Raw genomic sequence first — 23440 nt, 5'->3', positions numbered from 1 at the left:
AACAGACAGGAGGATCAATGGAACCAAATAGAAGACCCGGATATCAATCCACACATCTTCGAACACCTGATTTTTGACAAGGAAGCAAAAAATATCAAATGGAAAAAAAGAAAGCATATTTAACAAGTGGTACTGGCATAACTGAATATCAACATGTAGAAGAATGAAAATAGATCCATATCTATCACCATGCACAAAACTCCAGTCTAAATGGATCAAAGACCTCAACATAAAGCCAGCCACACTGAACCTTGTAGAAGAGAAAGTGGGAAGTACACTCGAATGCACTGGCACAGGAGACCACTTCCTAAATAGGACCCCAGCAGCACAGACACGGAGAGAAACAATTAATAAATGGGACCTCCTGAAACTGAAAAGCTTCTGTAAAGCAAAGGACACGGCCAATAAGACAAAACGACAGCCTACAGAATGGGAAAAGATCTTCACTAACCCCACATCAGACAGAGATCTGTTCTCCAAAATATACAAAGAACTCAAGAAATTGGACACCAAAAGAACACATAATCCATTTTAAAAAATGGAGTAAAGACCTAAACAGAGAACTCTCAACAGAGGAATCTAAAATGGCTGAAAGACACTTAAGGAAATGTTCAACATCCTTAGTCATCAGAGAAATGCAAATCAAAACAACTCTGAGATTCCATCTCACGCCTGTAAGAATGGTCAAGATCCAAAACACAGATGACAGCTCATGCTGGAGAGGTTGTGGGGAAAAGGGAACACTTCTGCATTGCTGGTGGGAATGCAAGCTGGTACTGGCTCTTTGGATGTCAGTGTGGTGATTTCCTTTTTTTTTTTTTTTTTGGTTTTTCGATACAGGGTTTCTCTGTGGGTTTGGAGCCTGTCCTGGAACTAGCTCTGTAGACCAGGCTGGTCTCGAACTCACAGAGATCTGCTTGCCTCTGCCTCCCGAGTGCTGGGATTAAAGGCGTGCGCCACCACCGCCCGGCTATGCTGGACATTCTTTACTCAACTGCATGGTTTCCCTCTCCTGGAGGGCAGTGTCCTCTCTCAGACCACTTCATAGGATGCATTGAGAACCAGTGTCACGTATGTAATCTCTGTGCCACAAGCTCATGGCTAGAATCTGAGTGTGAGGAAATACCACCCCGATCTAAAATGATGCTACTCAGCAAACTAATTGTCTCCTTCTCAAGTCAGTGGCATGAAGTAAACACAGACAGACTGGGGATCACTTAAAGATGGAATGTGAACACATGAGGGACAAGTATTCTGCAGTGTTAGGATTAGAGCAGAAACGTAAAGACAGTGGGAGAGAAAACTTAAAAATCTGATAAGCAAATAGCAGTGTTAAAATTGTATTGTCTTTGAAACAGACACTGCAGCTCTGTCAACGAGACAAATTGTTCTCGTGACGTAATTGTTAGGAGAAAACAGGAGAATTCCATAATTTCTGGAAGCTGTTGCCAATAATTCAGTAACAAAATTGTAAAGTGTAGATCATGAGAAGAGTGTGTTACAATTGTTGGATCTTAACAGCATATTCAGGATGGCTTTATGTTCTCACAATTTTGCTTTAAATCTGAAAGTAATACAAAGTTTAATTATTTTAAAAAACATTACCTCAATGTGAAATGCAGCAGTATTTCATTTTATTTTAAATTGATCAGGGCTACACAGAACAAGTGTCTCACTACAAAGCTTAGCCATTCGCCACATGAGAAAAATATATTCCTTGAGGGTTTTGTTGGATTTAATCTATGTATAGAAGTAATGTTCCTGATTGTTCAGGGGTTGTAGGGCTTGTGCATCAGTTCTGTTTCCTAAGTAGGAGAGTGTTACTTAGAACAGTGTCTAAGGGGCCGAGGAAGAGCTGTTTAGTGTAAACTCAGTCCCCGATCCCCAGCCTTCCAGTTTTATATGTCGCAGGCATTTCCTTGTGCTGTTCTTCTGTTGTAACTCTGATTGCTTCCTTTCTCCCACACCTCCTTCCCCCTCTCCTACTTCCCTTTCCTACTTAGAAAATGAATTCCTTTTCTTTCGCACACTGAGCACGTCTGTGATAATTGGGTTCCCCTAATGACCAGTTCCGTTCTCACATTCTAACTCTTAAATGAAGGAAAGTTCAATAAATTCTTGAATTTGAGATACCCAGGACAAGAGCCTGTGTGGCAGATAATTTTTAGTGAATGTGTTTTGTTAGCATTTGTTTGATGAACTATAAATTGGAATGTAAGCTGTTGCCTAGCGAGTTGTCTCCAAGGTGGGCAGTGAACTGTTTCACATTTTGCAAAGGTTAACATTTATTTTCTTGTTGAAATAAACCTTCCTGTTTTGCATAAATTAGAAGTTACTAGAAATTTCTATTAGTTCCATATAAAAATACATAAAACATAGTATTTAATGGTATAAAGATGTAACCATGCAGTGTTTAATCAGATTCCACGTGCTACAGTGGCCCACAGCTATTCTGTAGTCTGTGGGGGTCTGTTCTGTGCCTGGCACTGTCTGTGGGCCTTAGGTGCATATTTAGTAACTGTAGCTGAGACTGATTTTATAATACGTCTTTGCTTAGCCAAGCACAGCTAAGACGCCCATACGTTATTTATTCTGATTGAATGTAAAAATTCTTTACAGTACTTACAGATCACCAGTATTTAATGAAAACACCAATTTGTGCCATTTTGAAGCAAAAAGCTCCTCAACAATATCGAATCCATGCAAAACTGAGATCATATATGCCCAGAAGACTTTTCCAGTCTGTTAAACTTTTTTGTCCTAAATGTCTTTCATTGTAAGTATTTCCCAAAATTTAAAAAAAAAATCATGCCATATTGTTTGTTGTTTGTATATATGTATGCCTGTGTGTGTGAGAGAGAGAGAGAAACAGAGAGAGAGACAGAGACGGAGACAGAGAGAGACAAAGAGACAGAGAGAGACAGAGAGAAGGGGTTTAAGTATTAAAATGAGCACATCATGATTTGATTTGTAGTATTTTTAAAAATGCTGATGATTTGAAGGGAAAGTACTAATTTCTACAAAGAAAATCCTTTTGAGTCATTCTTTTTTTTTTCTTTTCTTTTTAGTTTTTTGAGACATGGTTTCTCTGTAGCTTTGAAGTCCACCCTGAAACTAGCTCTTGTAGACCAGGCTGGCCTCAAACTCACAGAGATCCACCTGCCTCTGTCTCCCAAGTGCTAGGATTAAGGGTGTGTGCCACCATTGCTGACTTGAAATAGTTGTTATTTTCAGGCTTGAAATTCAAATTTTCGTAGGTTGAATACACACAACTGAAAATTTTCTGTTATGTTTAATAATGGTAATATAGTTAAGTGTGGTGTCTTCATTCTAAACAGTTATTATGTGAATATGTAAAATTATGAGACCTTTTATAATCTTTTTTAAAAATATTTATTTATTTATTTATTATGTATACAATATTCTGTCTGTTTATATGCCTGCAGGCCAAAAGAGGGCACCAGACCCCTCTACAGATGGTTGTGAGCCACCATGTGGTTGCTGGGAATTGAACTCAGGACCTTTGGAAGAGGAGGCAATGCTCTTAACCTCTGAGCCATCTCTCCAGCCCCCTTTTATAATCTTATTAATACATATTTGAATGAAAAAAAAAGAACTAAAAAGGAAAGGACATGACTGCTCTAGGTACTGTGGAGGAGAATGTTTACTACAGGTATATGGGAGAGCACAGAGGAAGAGATATCTGGCAGAGTCCCTCATGGGATGACCAGACTGAGCCCTGTGAGTCATGGGGAGGTGAAGGCAGAGGGGAGGACATCAGCTGCTGCTGCTTGCAGTTTAAAGGTTTAAAAAGGGAAAGTGAGCAAAATGTCTAGATTAAATACTGAAGAGCCTCCAGGGAAGGGCAGCACTGGGCTGGAGAGTTCAGGGTAGAGGGCTAGAGGGCAGGGTATGTAACAGGTAGGGACTGAGGGATGCTGGGAGAACCTGGCTGCCAGGTCTAGCTTTGATGTTAAATGGGCACCTCAGCCATTTGTCCCAGGTTTGGAACTTAACAGTATTCATCTCAAAACATGTTTAGATCATAAACTTTATCTCCTATTAGTCCTTTCAATATAATGTACCATCTTTCCTTGAAACATAGAAAATGATATTTTGGGAAATACAGTTACTGCATGAACATGCACACTGGGCATTTATAAAGCTGAAACTCTAGTGCACTGTCTTGTAAAAACACACCTGCACAATGTCCACATAATAATGTATGTGTGGTTTACCTTACAAAATCTGAGATTATTATGTTTTCAGAGAAATTCAATCCTTAAATCCCATTTCATAAAACTCAAGGAGTCTGTTTTTTACCCATATGATCTTGAACGAAAACATCTTAGAGAATGTAAGACAGCCTGAAGTTACACACAGCTGGGGACAGAATCGGGACAAGGACTTAAACCTTTTGATTCCAAGCCATGCCATTTCTACTCTATGAAAACTCATGTGACTTATATGACTTATTATTAACAATAAGTGAAGTTAACACTGTTTTAAAGTAGGCTCCCTGTGGCAGTGGAATTAACTGGGATGAAGATAGAGCTGATGGTATAAGACAGCAGATTGGTACTGGGAACGACTAAGCTTGGACTCTAAACCAGTCCTGGGCCTAGGACAGCAGGTAACTATGTCTGCTGCCAAGCCTGATGACTTGAGTGCCCACATGGTAGGAAATTGTCCTCTGACTTCTACACATGCTCCATGGCAGGTGTTTGCCAACACCGATGCAGTCTAAGTCTGTTTATGGTTAGGATTTACCAAGCCATAAAATGTCAAATACCTATTGAGTAAAATCCGTTAAATCTGTGAAGTGGATTGTCTTCTGAGTTTAAGAAAGCTTACCTGATTTAGTCTTTATGTAAAATAGTGTTTTAATTTTGTTCTGTATTCACTTATTTTGTGGGTTTTAGTGTTGTACCTGCATGTGTGTCTGTGCACCATGTGTATGCCCGATGCCCACAGGATTCAGACAGGAATCATGGGTGGTTGTGTAGCTCCAAGTGGGTGCTGGGAAATAAACTTGGGTATATGCGAGAATAGCAAGTGCTTTTAATCATCGAGCAACCCCTAAGGGTTTTTGTTTTTGTTTTTTTAACTTTAGTACTTTATTAAATTGGAATTTTGGGCATATCCATCTATTGTTTTCTGATACTTCATTACTAATGGTTTTAGGCAAGAAGTTCCATATGAGGACAGTTTGGATAAAATTTTACAAGATGCTTCAAGTAAAGCTCTAAATACCAAGCTGCAGGATACGTGACTGTATGACTCAAAAGTCTGGTCCACTAAAGGCCAAGGAGGACGTCAGGTCGCTGTTCATTTTGTGAAAAATGATGACATTCTCCCTCTTTCAAGTGAATGCCTAATTCTGATAGAAGGTGAGAGACTTGTTATTAGGTTTTTAAAATGTTGTTTTGCACATTAATCACTCTTAACTATAAGTTATGGACACCTACTGTTAATTTAAATTTTTCAAAACACTACATTAGCTAGCTTCAAATAAGTATAAGCAAACACATTCACCTAAATTGCATTTTCAGATTATGAATAAAATTTGCATTTATCTACCTTGTTGGATTCCTGCCTGTAATCATGTTGTGTCTGAGCAGATCTAAATGAATAATGATTTTTTTTATTGTTTATTTATTTATAAAAGATTTCTGCCTTCTCCCCGCCACCACCTCCCATTTCCCTCCCCCTCCCCCATCAAGTCCCCCTCCCTATCATCCCTAAGGGTAATCTGGGTTCCTCGCCCTATGGGAAGTCCAAGGACCACCCACCTCCATCCAGGTCTAGTAAGGTGAGCATCCAAACTGCCTAGGCTCCCACAAAGCCAGTACGTGCAGTAGGATCAAAAACCTATTGCCATTGTTCTTTAGTTCTCAGTAGTCCTCATTGTCCATTATGTTCAGCAAGTCCGGTTTTATCCCATGCTTTTTCAGACCCAGGCCAGCTGGCCTTGGTGAGTTCCTGATAGAACATCCCCATTGTCTCAGTGTGTGGGTGTACCCCTCGCGGTCCTGAGTTCCTTGCTCGTGCTCTGTCTCCTGCTCTTGATTTGGACCTTGAGATTTCAGTCCGGTGCTCCAATGTGGGTCTTTGTCTCTGTCTCCTTTCATCGCCTAAATGTTTTTCTTTGGGTTCACCTTCTTAATTAGCTTCTCTAGGACCACGCATAATAGGCTCAAGGTCGCCTATTCATGGCTAGAAACCAAATATGAGTGAGTACATCCCATGTTCCTCTTTTTGGGTCTGGCTCACCTCACTCAGGATAGTGTTAAGCAAAGGACACTGTCACTAAGACAAAAAGGCAACCCACTGACTGGGAGAAGATCTTCACCAACCCCGCAACAGACAAAGGTCTGATCTCCAAAATATATAGAGAACTCAAGAAAGTAGACTGTAAAGGGCTAATCAACCCAATTAAAAAATGGGGCACTGAGCTGAACAGAGAATTCTCAACAGAAGAAGTTCGAATGGCCAAAAGACATTTAAGGTCATGCTCAACTTCCCTAGTGATCAGGGAAATACAAATCATGACAACTTTAAGATACCATCTTACATCTGTCAGCCTGGCTAAAATAAAAAACAATGATAGCCTTTGCTGGAGAGGTTGTGGAGAAAGGGGTACACTCATCCATTGCTGGTGGGAATGCAAACTTGTGCAACCACTTTGGAAAACAGTGTGGCGGTTTCTCAGGAATTTCGGGATCCACCTACCCCTGGACCCAGCAATACCACTCTTGGGAATATACCCAAGAAATGCCCTATCATACAACAAAAGTATATGCTCAACTATGTTCATAGCAGCATTGTTTGTAATAGCCAGAACCTGGAAACAACCTAGATGCCCTTCAATGGAAGAATGGATGAAGAAAGTATGGAATATATACATATTAGAGTACTACTCAGCAGTAAAAAAAAATGACTTCCTGAATTTTGCAGGCAAATGGACGGAAATAGAAAACACTATCCTGAGTGAGGTGAGCCAGACCCAAAAAGAGGAACATGGGATGTACTCACTCATATTTGGTTTCTAGCCATGAATAGGCGACGTTGAGCCTATTATGCGTGGTCCTAGAGAAGCTAATTAAGAAGGTGAACCCAAAGAAAAACATTTAGGCGATGAAAGGAGACAGAGACAAAGACCCACATTGGAGCACCGGACTGAAATCTCAAGGTCCAAATCAAGAGCAGGAGACAGAGCACGAGCAAGGAACTCAGAACCGCGAGGGGTACACCCACACACTGAGACTATGGGGATGTTCTATAAGGAACTCACCAAGGCCAGCTGGCCTGGGTCTGAAAAAGCATGGGATAAAACCGGACTTGCTGAACATAATGGACAATGAGGACTACTGAGAACTCAAGAACAATGGCAATGGGTTTTTGATCCTACTGCACGTACTGGCTTTGTGGGAGCCTAGGCAGTTTGGATGCTCACCTTACTAGACCTGGATGGAGGTGGGTGGTCCTTGGACTTCCCACAGGGCAGGGAACCCGGATTACTCTCAGGGATGATGAGGGAGGGGAACTTGATGGGGGAGGGGGAGGGAAATGGGAGGTGGTGGCCAGGAGAAGGCAGAAATCTTTAATAAATAAATAAACAATAAAAAGTAAAAAAAAAAAAAAGCTTGGTGTCTCTCCAATATCTGCACTGTAGTGTGTAACTTACTGTGTTGTGTTTATGTAATCTCATGATTGTATCTCAAGCTTATGGGCACCTATATCCGTGTGTGGCCAGGAAGATGTCTTTTCATTTATGTGTATAATTTTGGTATAGAAAATATACTAGGACATGGTTTGTAACTAGATCTATTGTCCCACAAGGACTATAGACAATCAAAAGCCTGATTTGCTCCCTTTTGGTTAGACTAATGGCACAAAATCAGCTTGTCTCACTTTTACTTTAGAGTAAGTACAAACTAGACCAAAGGCTTTTTATAAATGCATCACACTTTAAAAGTTCACAGCTATGCACAAGGTCAAAGTCGCAGGTGTCTAACATAGGTTACTATGCAACGCACCCTATGAAAAAGCATTCCCAGTCTTCATTTGCCAAGCCTACTGAAATAGACTTATGTCTCAAAGTTTGTCACTGGACACTGTGCCCCCTCCCTCCCAGTCTCATCAGTCTTACTCCTGTAAACTTGAACCCTTGTGTTGCTATGGTAAATGGCTAAGCTCCTTATCGCTTACCCTAGTAATATCCTTTCGACCAGTGAGAAGTACCTCTTGTAATTATTATCATTGCTTCAAGCCCCACATGGGAAAAGAGAGTTTGCAGGCTAGAGGAATAGAAGCTGGGAAGAATTATAATTAAGAGAGGAAAATTAGAATAGAAGCAGAAGAGTAAATTAACTCGTTAGGAACAGCATGATGTGAGAGAATTTATTTGTCCTCAGAATACCCTAAGTTCCTTTTGCTTGCTCTAGTGTCCAGTTTGAAGACTGAGGAGGCTCTTGGGGCTGGACCCCAAATGTCCTCCTTATGAAGTGGAGGCTCAGACCTCCTCCTCCCGGGAAAAGCCTCACAATTGCTCTGTCTGTGAATGTGCTTCTCTGCATAGCACAGCTGTGATGGAACCCATACAAGCCGTTGCAGTTTAGCCTTGCACATTTCTGACTATACACGAAAAGTCCAGGGATGGTCATGTGACAATGTTGAGCCCCTAACTAAATAATTAGGCCATTCTTTTTCTTTTATGACTGGCTTTTTCAAAGCTTAAATAAGAAGTGTTGGCAGGTATATGTTATCACATGCTTGGTGTACAAAGCAAACCAGAATTCAGGAAGAAAGAACAAAGCTGTATCAGAAAGTAGAGAGAAAGGCTGGTTTGAGCCCAAATATTTCTTTACAGCCTGTTGTGTTTTACTGCTGCAAAGAACTCCATAGGACAGCCTGTGAGCCCCTGCTCCTGGTTAAATATTAACACTTGTGAGTTCACTCCTAAAAGACTCTCTGCCACCTCTTCCTCTATCCTGAGCCTCACCGCACTCTTGCTACTTCGTTAGCTTTATCCTGTCATTTGTTGAAACAATTGCGCGCTCTCTTTTCTTCCTCCCATCCTTAGAAACCTTAGAACCCTCAGCTTAAAATTCTCTCTTTCATGGGCGTCTCTATGTGCTGGCCTCCAGTCTTTGCAAGATCATTTTATTGTCTTCTCAGCATCCCTTGTTCTAGTCTGCAGCTAATTTCTCAAATTATATCTCCTAAGGAAGTGCCCATGCTTTATGAGTTCTTTATTTCAGGAGATCATGGAGGATTCTGGCTGGGATGGCTATGTTCACCACTCACTGATGCGTATATTGCACAATACCACACTGTACCGAGGTGGAAAGTAAGTATTGTTGAATAAAAAGATTCATGTAAGTGTAAAGGTCATCAGATTTAGCCCAACTGAGCTTCTAGACTAAAGAACATTGTCCTAATTACCAACTGTACTGAAATTAAAATGTTAGCATTTCTTAAGGGATAGAAATTCCCTTTCTATCTAATGATGCTAATTAAAAGTTTGTGGTTCCATATGCTCCATCTTTTCTTCTCCCAGTCTTTTCTGGATCAATCCTTTTCCACCAATGTCATTAACAGATTTTAAAAATAATATAATTTGTAAAAGGAGAGGACTGTAAATGAAATTACATGGCTTCCTCCTCCTTCCACTTCAATATCTGCATTCAAGCACCTTCAGCAGGAAGTCTGTACAACTTTAGACAACTTTATTCTCAACACCTTGGTGGCTTTTTAGTGTTTTTTTCTCCATCCCTTCTTCCTTCCCTTCTTCTCTCCCTCCCTCCCTTCCTTTCTTTTTGTTAGGCTGGCATTATAAATAATTAAGAAGGTAACCCCATAGACTTGACTCTCAGTATTTTTTATCTTAGAAATGAATGAGATATACTATCTTACTACTTTTTATTTTCTTTTACATTTAAATTTATTTCTCAAATAAAATTCTGTTATGAAATCTAATATTGGTGGATGTTTTATGGTAGATAACCTCTCTCTCTCTCCCTCTCCCTCTCCCTCTCCATTTTCCTGCCCCCCTCCCTCTCTCTCCCATTGAACTAAAAAGCACTTTGAAATCTAGGAGAGGAAAGTGCTCTACACTCACTACCCAGCTGGCCACCCTCTGGATACCCTGAAATCACCACAGTTACGTCTTTAAAGAATAGAATGTCTCAGGGTCATTAGTCTAAGTCACGGGTGTGTGGTCTGACACGGGAGGAAAAGGCCCTTTCTTTTCTATATAAACAGCTTCTCAGGAAGGCTGCTGAGTTCCTGAAGGGACACACATGACAAAAAGACCTCAAGAACCAGTTTAAAAGCCTGTGCAGAGAAACCTGAAAATAAAAAGAGTTGTCCTATGTATCTGCAATGCAAATAGTCATCTTAATTTGATCCCATTTGTCCAAACTTGAAAATTTTGAATTTAATATTCAAGATTTCTATGATAAGTCAATTTGCTGTTGTAATACTACCCAGTTGTTCCCTCTCCATATCTTGAGTGGATTAAAATGTAATATAAAGCAGATCTACCCACATGAGCACTTACCATGATTGGCCCTCTTTTGACTCTCAGCTCCAGCAGAGAACATATTCCGGACTAAAGCCTAACAAACTTGAAAGCGAATCAGGAGGGTTATGCTGAGCACCTTTTCCTTTTGTTGATCTCCCTTTAGAATAGAGTTTTACAATGCTCACAAGCAAGCCTCATGCTTGTACCATTTATATTTCAACTATGAATCAAGAAAACAATTGCTAGAAGAGTCGAGGTGCAAGGCTTAGATGTGTTCATTGATTTATTTACCATCGCTAAAACTGAATAGGTTGCCAAGAGACTCAAGTCACTGCTGTAATCACGGTTCAGTTCTGTGCCAACTTAGCTCACTCTTAGCCTTTCCATCTACAAATGAATGCCCGTCCCCACCAGCTTATTATATAAAGGTTGTATTCCAGTCACATTGCTGAAGATTCAAACTAGCCACGTCTTTGTTGTTTTCCTCAATGACTCCTGCTTCTGCAGTGTGGCTTGTGCTACCTTTGAATTTGTATAATATCAACTCACTCAAGCAAAATGCTTGACAGAGCCAGAGCAACAGAAGAATACAATGATTTGTTTTTGAAAAGTCTTAAGAACAATCTTACTGACAGAACCTGCACTTGAACCCACATAGAAAGAGAAAGAAGCAAAATGTATTTAATATTGCAATTCTTCTGGATAATTCTTGCAAAATTCTATCTACAATGATGTTGTAGAACATAAGGACTAAAACTAAAGCAGTGTAATTGCTAGAGACAATCTGTCACTTGTGCAACCCTGACAAACTGAAGCCTAAGATGCTCTGGGCTCCTGTTTAGATGATGATTGGTTCAAGGCTGAGTAAGTATCAAATTATCTGTTTCTCTTTGGATTTTCAAAGAGAAAAGAGGCCATATCTCTTAAGCATTTGCATCCATAAAAAAGTTGGAAATATTTGGTCATGTACATGTTAATTCATCTTCAGTTTTGCTTCTTTTTGCATTTTGGCTTTTTGCACAGTGTAGTATTATGGGGCAAACATATTTTATGTAGTCCAAGAACTAATTGTTTTTCTGCCATAAAGTATAATTTTTATTTAAAAATATTTTATTTCTTCCTTTCCAATACGAATCCCCTTGATCCCCTTATGTTGTCTTAACGCTATTGCTAAAACTTCAAGCACTATATTGAAGAGGTATGGAGAGAGTGGACATCCTTGTCGTGTTCCTGATTTTAGTGGGATGGCTTTGAGTTTTTCTCCTTTTAATTTAATGTTGGCTGTCGGCTTGCTGTAAATAGCTTTTATTATATTTAGGTATGATCCTTTTTTCCCTAATCTCTCCAAGACCTTCATCATAAAGGGGTGTTGAATTTTGTCGAATGCTTTTTCAGCATCTAAACTGGCTTGGTGGGAGCCTAGGCAGTTTGGATGCTCACCTTACTAGACCTGGATGGAGGTGGGTGGTCCTTGGACTTCCCACAGGGCAGGGAACCTGGATTACTCTTAGGGATGATGAGGGAGGGGGACTTGATGGGGAAGGGGGAGGGAAATGGGAGGTGGTGGCGGGGAGAAGGCAGAAATCTTTAATAAATAAATAAACAATAAAAAATAAATAAATAAATAAATAAATAAATAAAATGTTATTTGTTTTCCTTTTGAGATAGAATCGTGTGTGCCTCGGGATGCCTCCAAATATAAATAATCTTGATCTTTAAAATAAAGATATAATTATATTGATGTTATATCTCTGACAAAAATATTTTTCTATTAATTCTAAATAATATTTCATACGTGAAAGATAATAATAGAATAATAGGTATGTGAATGAAGCTTTGCGAAGTAATAATTGATAACTAAGGACAAAGAGAATTTTCCGTAATAAATGTCAAAATCAAAATAGGACAGTTGATTCTCAGATAATGATCTATTGGCAGCATATTAAAAGTCCTCTTGTGAGTATAGAGTTTTATTAATTATTTGAAGCATAAAGGGAAAAGGTATTTGACCACTGCATAAATTATTTTCTGTTCAATGATGTATCTTAAAATTTGAAGTAGTAATTTACTTTAATATGTTTTATTTGGCAAATCAGACACTAAATGGAGCATAATAGATTTCATAGAAATACTGAGACATGTAATAATTTGCATGTATTCATTTTTATAAAGCTCAATACTATGTAATACAAAGCTTGTGGAATGCTGACAGGAAAAATACCCATAACCAAAGCTAGTCCTTTATGTAGAGATAAGTGACCTCTGCTCTAATTCAGACACTGAATAGCTAACTTCTTTTCTGATATTGACTTTTAATGTAGAAACTTCAGAAATAGATGAGCTATGACTCTTCCTATTTTTAAAATTATAGCAACAACCGTGAGAAACCTTGAGAATTCATTTGAAAGGTGTTTGTTTTACTTCTTTTTTGAATGTCTTCTAAACTTTCATAGAAAATAAACCTATTGCTTCAAACTTTTGTTTATCATACACATTGCCCATTAAGGCTTACATATTCTTAATGGTGTTTAAATTCTGCTAAGAATTACAAATATCTGGATTAACAATGCCATTGAATTTTTATATTTTATATCAGCCTTAATTTCATATCCACTTAATTTATTAATATAATAAATTGTGTGAGCAAATCTGATAGCAACTATTTGTATCCTTGTGTTTTAGGAAAAAAATTACATTTTTCTAAAAAAATTGATATTGTGCCTGGCTCCAATAAAGCTCCCCATGGCTTTTTTCATGGTCACTGTGAAACTGAAGGAGCTAGGACATGGCATCCATCCAAACAGGAAGGCATCATTGTTGAGGTGGAGGAGGGGATGCTTGGGGAAAGGGAGGAGGTGTGCAGATTCACACAAGCATCCCTCTGGTGTTTGCATAAGCCACCGACTCATAACTGTCTACTTGGGAACTGTCTTCCACCACTTTAATGATGCCAGCTGGAGCTTCTAGGAAGGACATAAAGGGGTTTTCTCCCTATATGTTCAGCCTCTATTCCTTTATGAATAATATGGAAGGTAGTGACACACTTAATCTGATCCAGAGGAAGAAGAACAGAAAAATTGTTTACATGGTAATTTGAGAGTGAGAGGGAAAATAGTACCACAGACTTTATTCTGGCACTTTTTTTCCTAGTCTACAATTAACCTAGATATTGTTTTGGAATTCTTAAAAATATACTTTAATTACAATAGAAGGTTCTTCACATCCCATCACCATTCACCTACTTCTGAAGAGACTAATGATCAAAACAAAGATATGTCCTTTCTATCTACATCTTATAATATGCATAACCCAAATGCTGGCACAGTATAGCAAACCCACCGAATCCTGATCCTTTTCTCTTATATTCATTCTGTCAGGTTGATATGACATGCACGTTTAGTTTGTTTTCATTGCATACACTCTAATGAAAATGTCCATTCCTATCTTGGTGGTCATTTACATTATTTTCTTGGAATTCTGGCTGTTGTTGTTGCTCATAGAAATAAGTGGGAGGAATCGTTGTAAGACACACAAGAGCTCCGCAAGTTTCTATTCTTGACCTTGTGTTTTGAATTCATAGGATATAAACCTTCAATATTTTAAGATATTGACAAATTACTTTCTCCTTCAACAGCAGCCCGTGAGTTCTCATTTTCTTTCCAGACTCTCAAATGAAATTGTCTTCCTTTTTTATTTATTTATTTACAGTTTAAAAGAAGCATGTTTTTATTTGTATTTCTATTTGCAGTTATTGAACAAGCTCATGTTGAGCGCTTTCTCCATTTTGCTTGTCCTTTGGGACTTACCTTTCGTGAAATTCCATATTTTACTTCTTGACCATCTCTTTTTTTTTATTGAAAAAAAATTTTCCACCTCCTCCCCGCCTCCCATTTCCCTCCCCCTCCTCCCGCCCCTCTCCCCCTCCCCCCACTCCTCTTCTCCTCCCTCTCCAGCCCCAAGAGCAGTCAGGGTTCCCTGCCCTGTGGAAAGTCCAAGGTCCTCCCCACTCCATCCAGGTCTAGGAAGGTGAACATCCAAACTGTCTAGGCTCCCACAAAGCCAGAACATGAAGTAGGATCAAAACCCCATGCCATTTTCCTTGGCCTCTCATCAGCTCTCATTGTCCGCCATGTTCAGAGAGTCTGGTTTTATCCCATGCTTTTTCAGTCACAGTCCAGCTGGCCTTGTTGAGCTCCCATTAGATCCGACCCACTATCTCTGGGTGCGTGCACCCCTTGTGGTCCTGCCTTCCTTGCTCATGTTCTCCCTCCTTCTGCTCCTTGTTAGGACCTTGGGAGCTCAGTCCGGTGCTCCAGTGTGGGCCTCTGTCTCTTGACCATCTCTTTTTCAGTTTTTTTTTTTTTTTCCCTTATCACTTTTGCTTTTTGAGGCTGCTGGCTCAGTCTTCCTGTCTGAGCATCAACACAAGAATAAGATTATGAAGCACTTCATAGGATGTCATCTTTTAAGGAAAATACAGAAAGGTAGACAACAATGTCACAGCATTCCTGGACCATGTTGCAATACTTGCTCCTCTTAGTCCCAGGGAAAATTTCAAAAATTACATATTACACCCTTCTGTTGGCTCTAGGACATGTAAGAACGTCCTTTGGCAGTCTCTTTAGGGGCATGGAACAGAGTTGGAGTCTATCTTGGCTCACAGTTTAAAGGAGAGGCAGTTTATTGTGGCAGGGAGTGAGGTCTCAGGCACATCTTTTTCACAGAGAAAAAGGAATGTTGGTGCTCAGCTGGGTTCTTCCTTTTTATCCAGTCTATAACTGCAAACCATGAAATGGTACTGCCTATGTTCAGGGTCATCTTTCCGCCTGACCTAAACTGTTCTGGAAATGTCCTCACATAGAATTTATATCAGATTTCTCATGGCGGCTGTGATCTTGTACCATAGAAGCGCTTCTGACCATTAAGACCAACTAAAGCTAGGTTTTTCTTTACCTGGTGCACAATATGAGGACCCAGTAATACTCCCAAACACATTGCAGTTCCAACCTGTGGAAGTAGAGATCATGGCCTTACTAACTCAGAAATGGGAAAACCCTACTGTAGTCATATTTGTTGTCATTTTCTTTTATTCTATCAAGTTTAACAAAGCTGTTCTTACTGTGATCCGGTGATGACGATGTCTTAACTATCCTTCTCTAAGCCTTAAATACTTAATGTTTGTATCTAGGTCTTTAATCTGATGTGGGTTTCATAGGTAGCACGAGGAAAGAAAATAAGCCTGTCAACTTTTCCTGAGACCATTTGCTGACTTCTTCAAAGATCCCCATCATTTGTTATGCTAGTACTCAACAAATTCCTGTATAAGTTTGTGCATATTTCTCTGTTTACTGTTACCTTGGGTAATTGAACATCTTGTGATCACTTATGCTACTTTTAACAGTCTTGTCATCTAGGAAGGGACACCCAGATCCTATGTATCCACCGAATGGGACCCTTCTCTAGCTACAACTCTATTTCTTTAGTCTTAGTCTTCCTTTCTCTATAGCACACCATCTAACATAAAACACAATGCACGGTATTTATCTGTTTACTAGGTCTCTACCAAAAGAAGTCAACTTCAGTGAGAAGATAACTTTAATTTGTTCACTGATCTGCTCTAATGAACCTACCCAGAATATTTTGCTAACTATTTAACTAATTTGGGACAATTAACTTATATAAATGAATTGAGGAATGTACACATGAATGTGGATCTTATAGGTCTTAATTTGGAATTTATTTTTCACTGATTGATGTTGACTAATTATAATGTCACTGTGGCTTTTAAAGAGAACTCAGTACATTTCAAACATTTTGCACAAATGTACATTTAGTCCCAAGACTATATGAAGGCCCAGCACTTTCTTATGAGTACACATTGATAACTGATTTGGTCTCTTGAATGTGATGGCTTACTGTTTCTTCAATTTTTATTCCTTGAGCTATTTTGTGGAGTTTTTTTTTCTGTAAAATTAATCCTGTTGTTACATTTTCAGATTGATTTGTTCATTAGTGTGGTATCACTGCTCTGAAAAATGCATGCAAGTTTATCAGGGTCAATGGAAAAATGGATTCTGGAAGCTGGAGGTATGAATTAGCGTGAGCACATTTGTGTCCCTTATCCCAGTTCTCATCTTGAAGCCTTATGTCTTGGTTTCATCTTCTCAGCTCTCCCCACCCATGTGACCTTTCTCTTCTTGGGTCCTTGTGTTGTAATACACCACTTTATAAACTATGACGCTCTTCCTGTCTCCAGATATTTAGTTGAAGCTCATCGTAGAGTCCGCCTTGCCGTGTAAACACATATTCACAAATCGAAGTGCTTAGGATACAGTTTGTGGCTCTTTATCACAATTATCATATTTTCTCTTGTATTCTTAGATAATTCTGTTGTTGCGTTTGTCTCCATTTTACAATATGTTATTCCTTCCTTCTTTTTTACCCCTCAATTGGGCGGGCATTTGTCTGTTTTATTAGCTATACCATGATGGCTATACAGGGTTTGAAAGGCATGGGCAACTTGCTGGGGTTCGGTCTCCCTCTGCTGTCAGTTCTGAGTTCTGAGCACATCAAGGATGCTGCATTCCTTATGCTCTGGTGAACTGCCCTCACTCCCACCTCCAGGCGGGATGCTTTCAAAGTCAATGTTAAAGGCAGTGGGTCGCCTGGGGACTGCTCACCTTACACCCCTCTCTCTCACGGACTGAATGAAACCTGTGAACTCTGTTTCTCTTCTGCCGCTGCTCCAGGGAATCTAAGACTGTGAATGTGTCGCTATTCCCTGGGGTAGTCTGAGGCCTGAGCATGCGCATCAGCTGATACCAATTGTTGCAGGTCGCAGAGTCTCGCCCTTTCTACGTTCTCCAGGGATCCCCACCCGCACCCCCGGTCCTGAGATCCTCCCCTCTCCTGGGTGGTGGACGGTTAGGTCGGGCTGGTTGGAATATCTAGGGATATAGACGTGGAGTTCATATCCTTGCTTCTAGCCACGCAGGCTCCGCGGCGCCGCCGCCGTTGTTCCCTGGTTGCTCATAGCTTCCGAGTAAAAGCCGCTGTGAATGGCTTGAATGAAACATGTGTGGGTTTAGTGTGTGGTAAAACCACCAGGGGATCCCTTCTCTCCACAAACCAGAAGCTCTGTTAGAAGGAGGACGACTGGGAGGAGGCCTGGAGCGAAGCGTGCGCAGTGGCTGAGCGGCTGGGAGAGGCTGAGCCACCTCCCCTGGCGACCACGCACCGCTCCACCCGCCTGCGGCGGTTCCAGGCACCATGCTCTCCGCGCCGGGGCTGTGATGGTGGTGGCAGTGAATAGCTCCTACACCCACAGCACTGTGCACAAACCAGCAGCGCCCTCTCCTCCCTCTCCCTCCACCCCATGCCTACTCCGCCTGGGCACTATACTTGTCAACTTTGAGCTGAAGGAACAGCAACTTTGACAGCAGCCGCGGGTTTCGAATCTGGCTTCTCCTTGGCAACAGAAGCCTCGAAAGTGGCCTGAGTTAAACCAGACAAGAGTTTCCTCTGACCAGGAGCATTGGCTGTTTGCAACGGGTTCCCTGCCAGCTGGGAGTGGGATTGTGACAGCCAGTCCCCTGGTGGAGGGGACTTGTTTTCCTTTCTCTCAAGAGACCTCGACTAGCGACTGGATAAAGTTGTACCAAAAGGATGTAAATAGCAAAGCAACTGTTACCAAGAAGGCAGCCACCACCCAAAGGCAGGGAGGAACGCGGGGCTTCCTCCAGGCTGTGCCCAGTCCAGTCGCAACATTAGGAAACAATAGGGTGGTGTTTGCAACTTTTCAAGGTCAGTCTGGTTGGATCTGCTATTTTCCCTCTGAACCTTCCGGTGATCAGAGCTTGGGTTACATTTGACTGCGAAATGCACAGGACGCCAAACGTGGAAAGACTGTAGGGGGTGTGTTGTGTCACCCCCCCCCCCGGGTTCTGTTCCCTGCTTTCCCAGTAGTCTTCAGCTCCTCTCCACTACCCAGCGGCGAGTATGTGACATGTGTCTAACTCTCTGCACCAAGTTTGGCAGCAGGTGTCGGTGCTAAGTAAGAGCTGGGCTACTAGGTGCGCCCCCGGCGAGCCATGCCGGCCCCAGGCACGCCTTTCTCCCATACATCGCGGCTGCTGCTTCTCCTGCTGATGAAGGTTTCTGTCTCTGCTGCCCTGAGCTTTGTCTCTGAGGCCAGGAATGGAACTTGTCTCGGGGGCAATTGTCCCCCACTGCTCCAACGCCACAGCAGGGATGCCCGGGAACGAGGAAATTCTGCGAGAGACATTCTGCAAGTTTGTATGCCCAGGGAGAAACTGGAAGCAGAAGTGAGAGGGGCGACCTCTTGGGACCTCCCACCGGTCCGAGACAGCAAGACAGGTGTGAATGAAGAGGCTGCAGGTGCCGCAGCTGCTGGGCTCTTGGGTCGTCCAACCAAGCCACCTGCTGCCTGGAGGTGGAAAGGTGCGCAGGGTAAAGAGCCATTGGGAAATTTGGGGAGAAGGGACCCTACGGACCTCCAACTCTTCCTACAGACTTCGGAGGGGGAAGAGATGAGTCCCAGGGGCGCTGGCATTCCTCGGAGCAGCCAGGAGAAGGGTGTGAAAATGGAGCCTAAACCCAGAGATCTTTTTTTACTGGCCACAGAGAACTGGACAACTCCAGGGTTCCCACCGAAAGCCTCCAGAGGGGCACGAAGGGAGGACCATTACTCCCCCACGCAGGGCACTGCCACAAAACGGGTCTGTAGATGACTGAATCCCTGACCAAGGGGGTCCGCGACGTGGAAACAGCACAAGCAGGCGCATGAGACTGAAGAACCCTTTCTACCCCCTGACCCAGGAGTCCTATGGCGCCTATGCAGTCATGTGCTTATCTGTGGTAATCTTTGGGACTGGTATCATTGGTAACTTGGTGGTGATGTGCATTGTGTGCCACAATTACTACATGAGGAGCATCTCCAATTCTCTCTTAGCAAACTTGGCCTTCTGGGACTTTCTCATCATCTTCTTCTGCCTACCCCTGGTCATCTTCCATGAGCTGACCAAGAAGTGGCTTTTGGAAAATTTCTCCTGCAAGATCGTGCCCTATATTGAGGTAATGTCTTCTAGTTACTGCCTTTATCTGTTTCCGGAATTATAGTCAAAGAACAGTGGTTGGGGGTACTACCTGGTGGGACCCCTTGCTTCTTTCTCTGAATGTCCTCTCTTTCCCTCAGTCACTTACATGTGCATGTGTGCATATGAAAGAAAGAAGCTTTGCTAAATCGCTCTCAAACCTCTTTGCTCCTGGCCTGTGAAAAAAAGATGGTCCTATAATGTGTACAGCAGTCACCTGGATATGGCTGTATTTCTGACTTGGCACCCATCAGAGAGCCCAGGGTTAAGTAATGGCCTCTCTCAGGGTGGTTTCCCTTATTGAAGCCTAGTAAAAGGGGTGGGAGGAAGGAGTCATTAGCATATTTACTAAAGTTCTAGTGTTTCATCGTGACTCTTCCATCTTCCCATCCCCCAGGAAGACAAATGAGTACTTCCTAAACTACCAAAGCTGGAGTTATATTTTATGTATAAGAGGAAATCAGACTCCCTGGGCTCCCTGCAGGGGCTCTACACCCTGCATACTGCCTCTCTCTTCTTGTCCCACCCAGCTTGCATCCAGAACCCTTCTTCCTTCTGCCCCCTTTCCTCTTTGGGCACATAAAACCATCCAGCTCAGTCTGTCTGGCGCTGGGGGCAAATCCTCAGGGCAAGTAGGCAGGTGAGACTTCCTTTGTCTCTCCAGCCTGCCTGCATCAAGCAAGGTAAGGCCTTTGTTTACAAACTACCCAACCTGCACGGAGATCTGATCTAGGCACCAGGAGAGACAGCAGCGGGGTGAGTTTGTGACCTGACTGGCAGCAGCGGAAGCAGCCCTGGACAGGGAACTCTGAAGTTCCTCATCCCCCACCCTATACTCCCTGGGCTCCCTGCAGGGGCTCTACACCCTGCATACTGCCTCTCTCTTCTTGTCCCACCCAGCTTGCATCCAGAACCCTTCTTCCTTCTGCCCCTCTTTGGGCACATAACACCATCCAGCTCAGTCTGTCTGGTGCTGGGGGCAAATCCTCAGGGCAAGCAGGCAGGCGAGACTTCCTTTGTCTCTCCAGCCTGCCTGCATCAAGCAAGGTAAGGCCTTTGTTTACAAACTACCCAACCTGCACGGAGATCTGATCTCGGCACCAGGAGAGACAGCAGCGGGGTGAGTTTGTGACCTGACTGGCGGCTGCGGAAGCAGCCCTGGACAGGGAACTCTGAAGTTCCTCATCCCCCTCCCTATACTCCCTGGGCTCCCTGCAGGGGCTCTATACCCCGCATACTGCCTCTCTCTTCTTGTCCCACCCAGCTTGCATCCGGAACCCTTCTTCCTTCTGCCCCCTTTCCTCTTTCGGCACATAACACCATCCAGCTCAGTCTGTCTGGCGCTGGGGGCAAATCCTCAGGGCAAGTAGGCAGAGGAGACTTCCTTTGTTTCACTGGCCTGCCTGCAACAAGCAAGGAGAGACATCACTGGAGCACCAGGAGAGCTATCACTGCAGAGAGCCATCACTGGGAAGGTACATCAGTAGGCAAGGAGACCTGATCCGGTAAAAGAAGATCCATAGGGGAGCATTCGGAGAAAGAGATGGGCAGGCGCCAATGCAAGAATTCACCTAACAATCTGAAAAACTATATGAAACCACCAGAACCCAGCGACCTCCCAACAGGAGGACATGAACACCTTAATCATGAAGAAGTAGATAAATTGACTTTATGAAAGTGATTGACGCCCTTAAACAACATGTAAAAAATGCCCTTATAGAAATGGATGAGAAGTATAACAGAAAGTTTGAAGAATTGAGTAAATCAGTGAATGATACCCTAGGAAACCAAGGAAAAACAATCAAACAGATAATGGAAACAGTTCAAGACTTAAAAACTGAAATGGAGGCAAAGAAGAAAACACAAACAGAAGGCCAGCTGGACAGGGAAAATCTAGGTAAACGAATAGAGACTACAGAAGCAAGCATAACCAATAGAATACAAGAGATAGAAGAAAGAATCTCAGATTCTGAAGATACCATAGAGAAAATAAACACGCTGATCAAGGAAAACAGCAAGGCCAACAAACTCTCATCACAAAACATTCAGGAAATATGGGACACAATAAAAAGACCAAACCTGAGGCGCTTTGTTTACGAACTACCCAACCTGCACGGAGATCTGATCTTGGCACCAGGAGAGACAGCAGTGCGGTGAGTTTGTGACTGGACAGGGAACTCTGAAGTTCCTCATACCCCTCCCTATACTCCCCGGGCTCCCTGCAGGGGCTCTACCCCCCCATACTGCCTCTCTCTTCTTGTCCCACCCAGCTTGCATCCAGAACCCTTCTTCCTTCTGTCCCCTTTCCTCTTTGGGCACATAACACCATCCAGCTCAGTCTGTCTGGCGCTGGGGGCAAATCCTCAGGGCAAATAGGCAGGCGAGACCTCCTTTGTCTCACTGGCCCACCTGCACCAACCAAGGTAGGCGCTTTGTTTACGAACTACCCAACCTGCATGGAGATCTGATCTCGGCACCAGGAGAGACAGCAGTGCGGTGAGTTTGTGACCAGCGGCAGCGGAAGCAGCCCTGGAAAGGGAACTCTGAAGTTCCTCATCCCCCTCCCTATACTCCCTGGGCTCCCTGCAGGGGCTCTATACCCCGCATACTGCCTCTCTCTTCTTGTCCCACCCAGATTGCATCCAGAACCCTTCTTCCTTCTGCCCCCTTTCCTCTTTGGGCACATAACACCATCCAGCCCAGTCTGTCTGGCGCTGGGGGCAAATCCTCAGGGCAAGTAGGCAGGCGAGACTTCCTTTGTTTCACTGGCCTGCCTGCAACAAGCAAGGAGAGACATCACTAGAACACCAGGAGAGCTAGCACTGCAGAGAGATATCACTGGGAAGGTACATCAGTAGGCAAGGAGACCTGATCCGGTAAAAGAACATCCAGAGGGGAGCATTCGGAGAAAGAGATGGGCAGGCGCCAATGCAAGAATTCACCTAACAATCTGAAAAACTATATGAAACCACCAGAACCCAGCGACCTCCCAACAGGTGGACATGAACACCTTAATCATGAAGAGGTAGATAAAATTGACTTTATGAAAGTGATTGACGCCCTTAAACAACATGTAAAAAATGCCCTTATAGAAATGGATGAGAAGTATAACAGAAAGTTTGAAGAATTGAGTAAATCAGTGAATGATACCCTAGGAAACCAAGGAAAAACAATCAAACAGATAATGGAAACAGTTCAAGACTTAAAAACTGAAATGGAGGCAAAGAAGAAAACACAAACAGAAGGCCAGCTGGACAGGGAAAATCTAGGTAAACGAATAGAGACTACAGAAGCAAGCATAACCAACAGAATACAAGAGATAGAAGAAAGAATCTCAGATTCTGAAGATACCATAGAGAAAATAAACACGCTGATCAAAGAAAACAGCAAGGCCAACAAATTCTCATCACAAAACATTCAGGAAATATGGGACACAATAAAAAGACCAAACCTAAGAATAATAGGAATAGAAGAAGGAGAAGAAGCGCAGCTCAACGGTCCAGAAAATATATTTAATAAAATTATAGAAGAAAACTTTCCCAACCTAAAGAAAGATATACCTATGAAGGTTCAAGAAGCATACAGAACACCGAATAGGCTGGATCAAAAAAAAAAATCCTCTCGCCATATAATAATCAAAACACAAAGCATACAGAATAAAGAAAGAATACTAAGAGCAGCAAAGGAAAAAGGCCAAGTTACTTATAAAGGTAAACCTATCAGACTTACACCTGACTTCTCTATGGAAACCATGAAAGCCAGAAGGTCCTGGATAGATGTACTGCAGAAACTAAGAGAC

The 23440-nt window shown here is 42.4% G+C and overlaps 2 pseudogenes; both read left to right on the top strand.

Moving 5' to 3' along the window:
* LOC130862662 (non-receptor tyrosine-protein kinase TNK1-like) overlaps positions 1-23440 on the top strand; it is a 618047-nt pseudogene that overhangs the window by 503032 nt on the left and 91575 nt on the right.
* Positions 18619-19666, top strand: LOC130863091 (prosaposin receptor GPR37-like; annotated as a pseudogene).

Source organism: Chionomys nivalis, chromosome 20 (assembly GCF_950005125.1).
Source record: "Chionomys nivalis chromosome 20, mChiNiv1.1, whole genome shotgun sequence".
Classification (NCBI taxonomy): domain Eukaryota; kingdom Metazoa; phylum Chordata; class Mammalia; order Rodentia; family Cricetidae; genus Chionomys; species Chionomys nivalis.
This window is presented reverse-complemented; position numbering and strand designations above follow the sequence as displayed.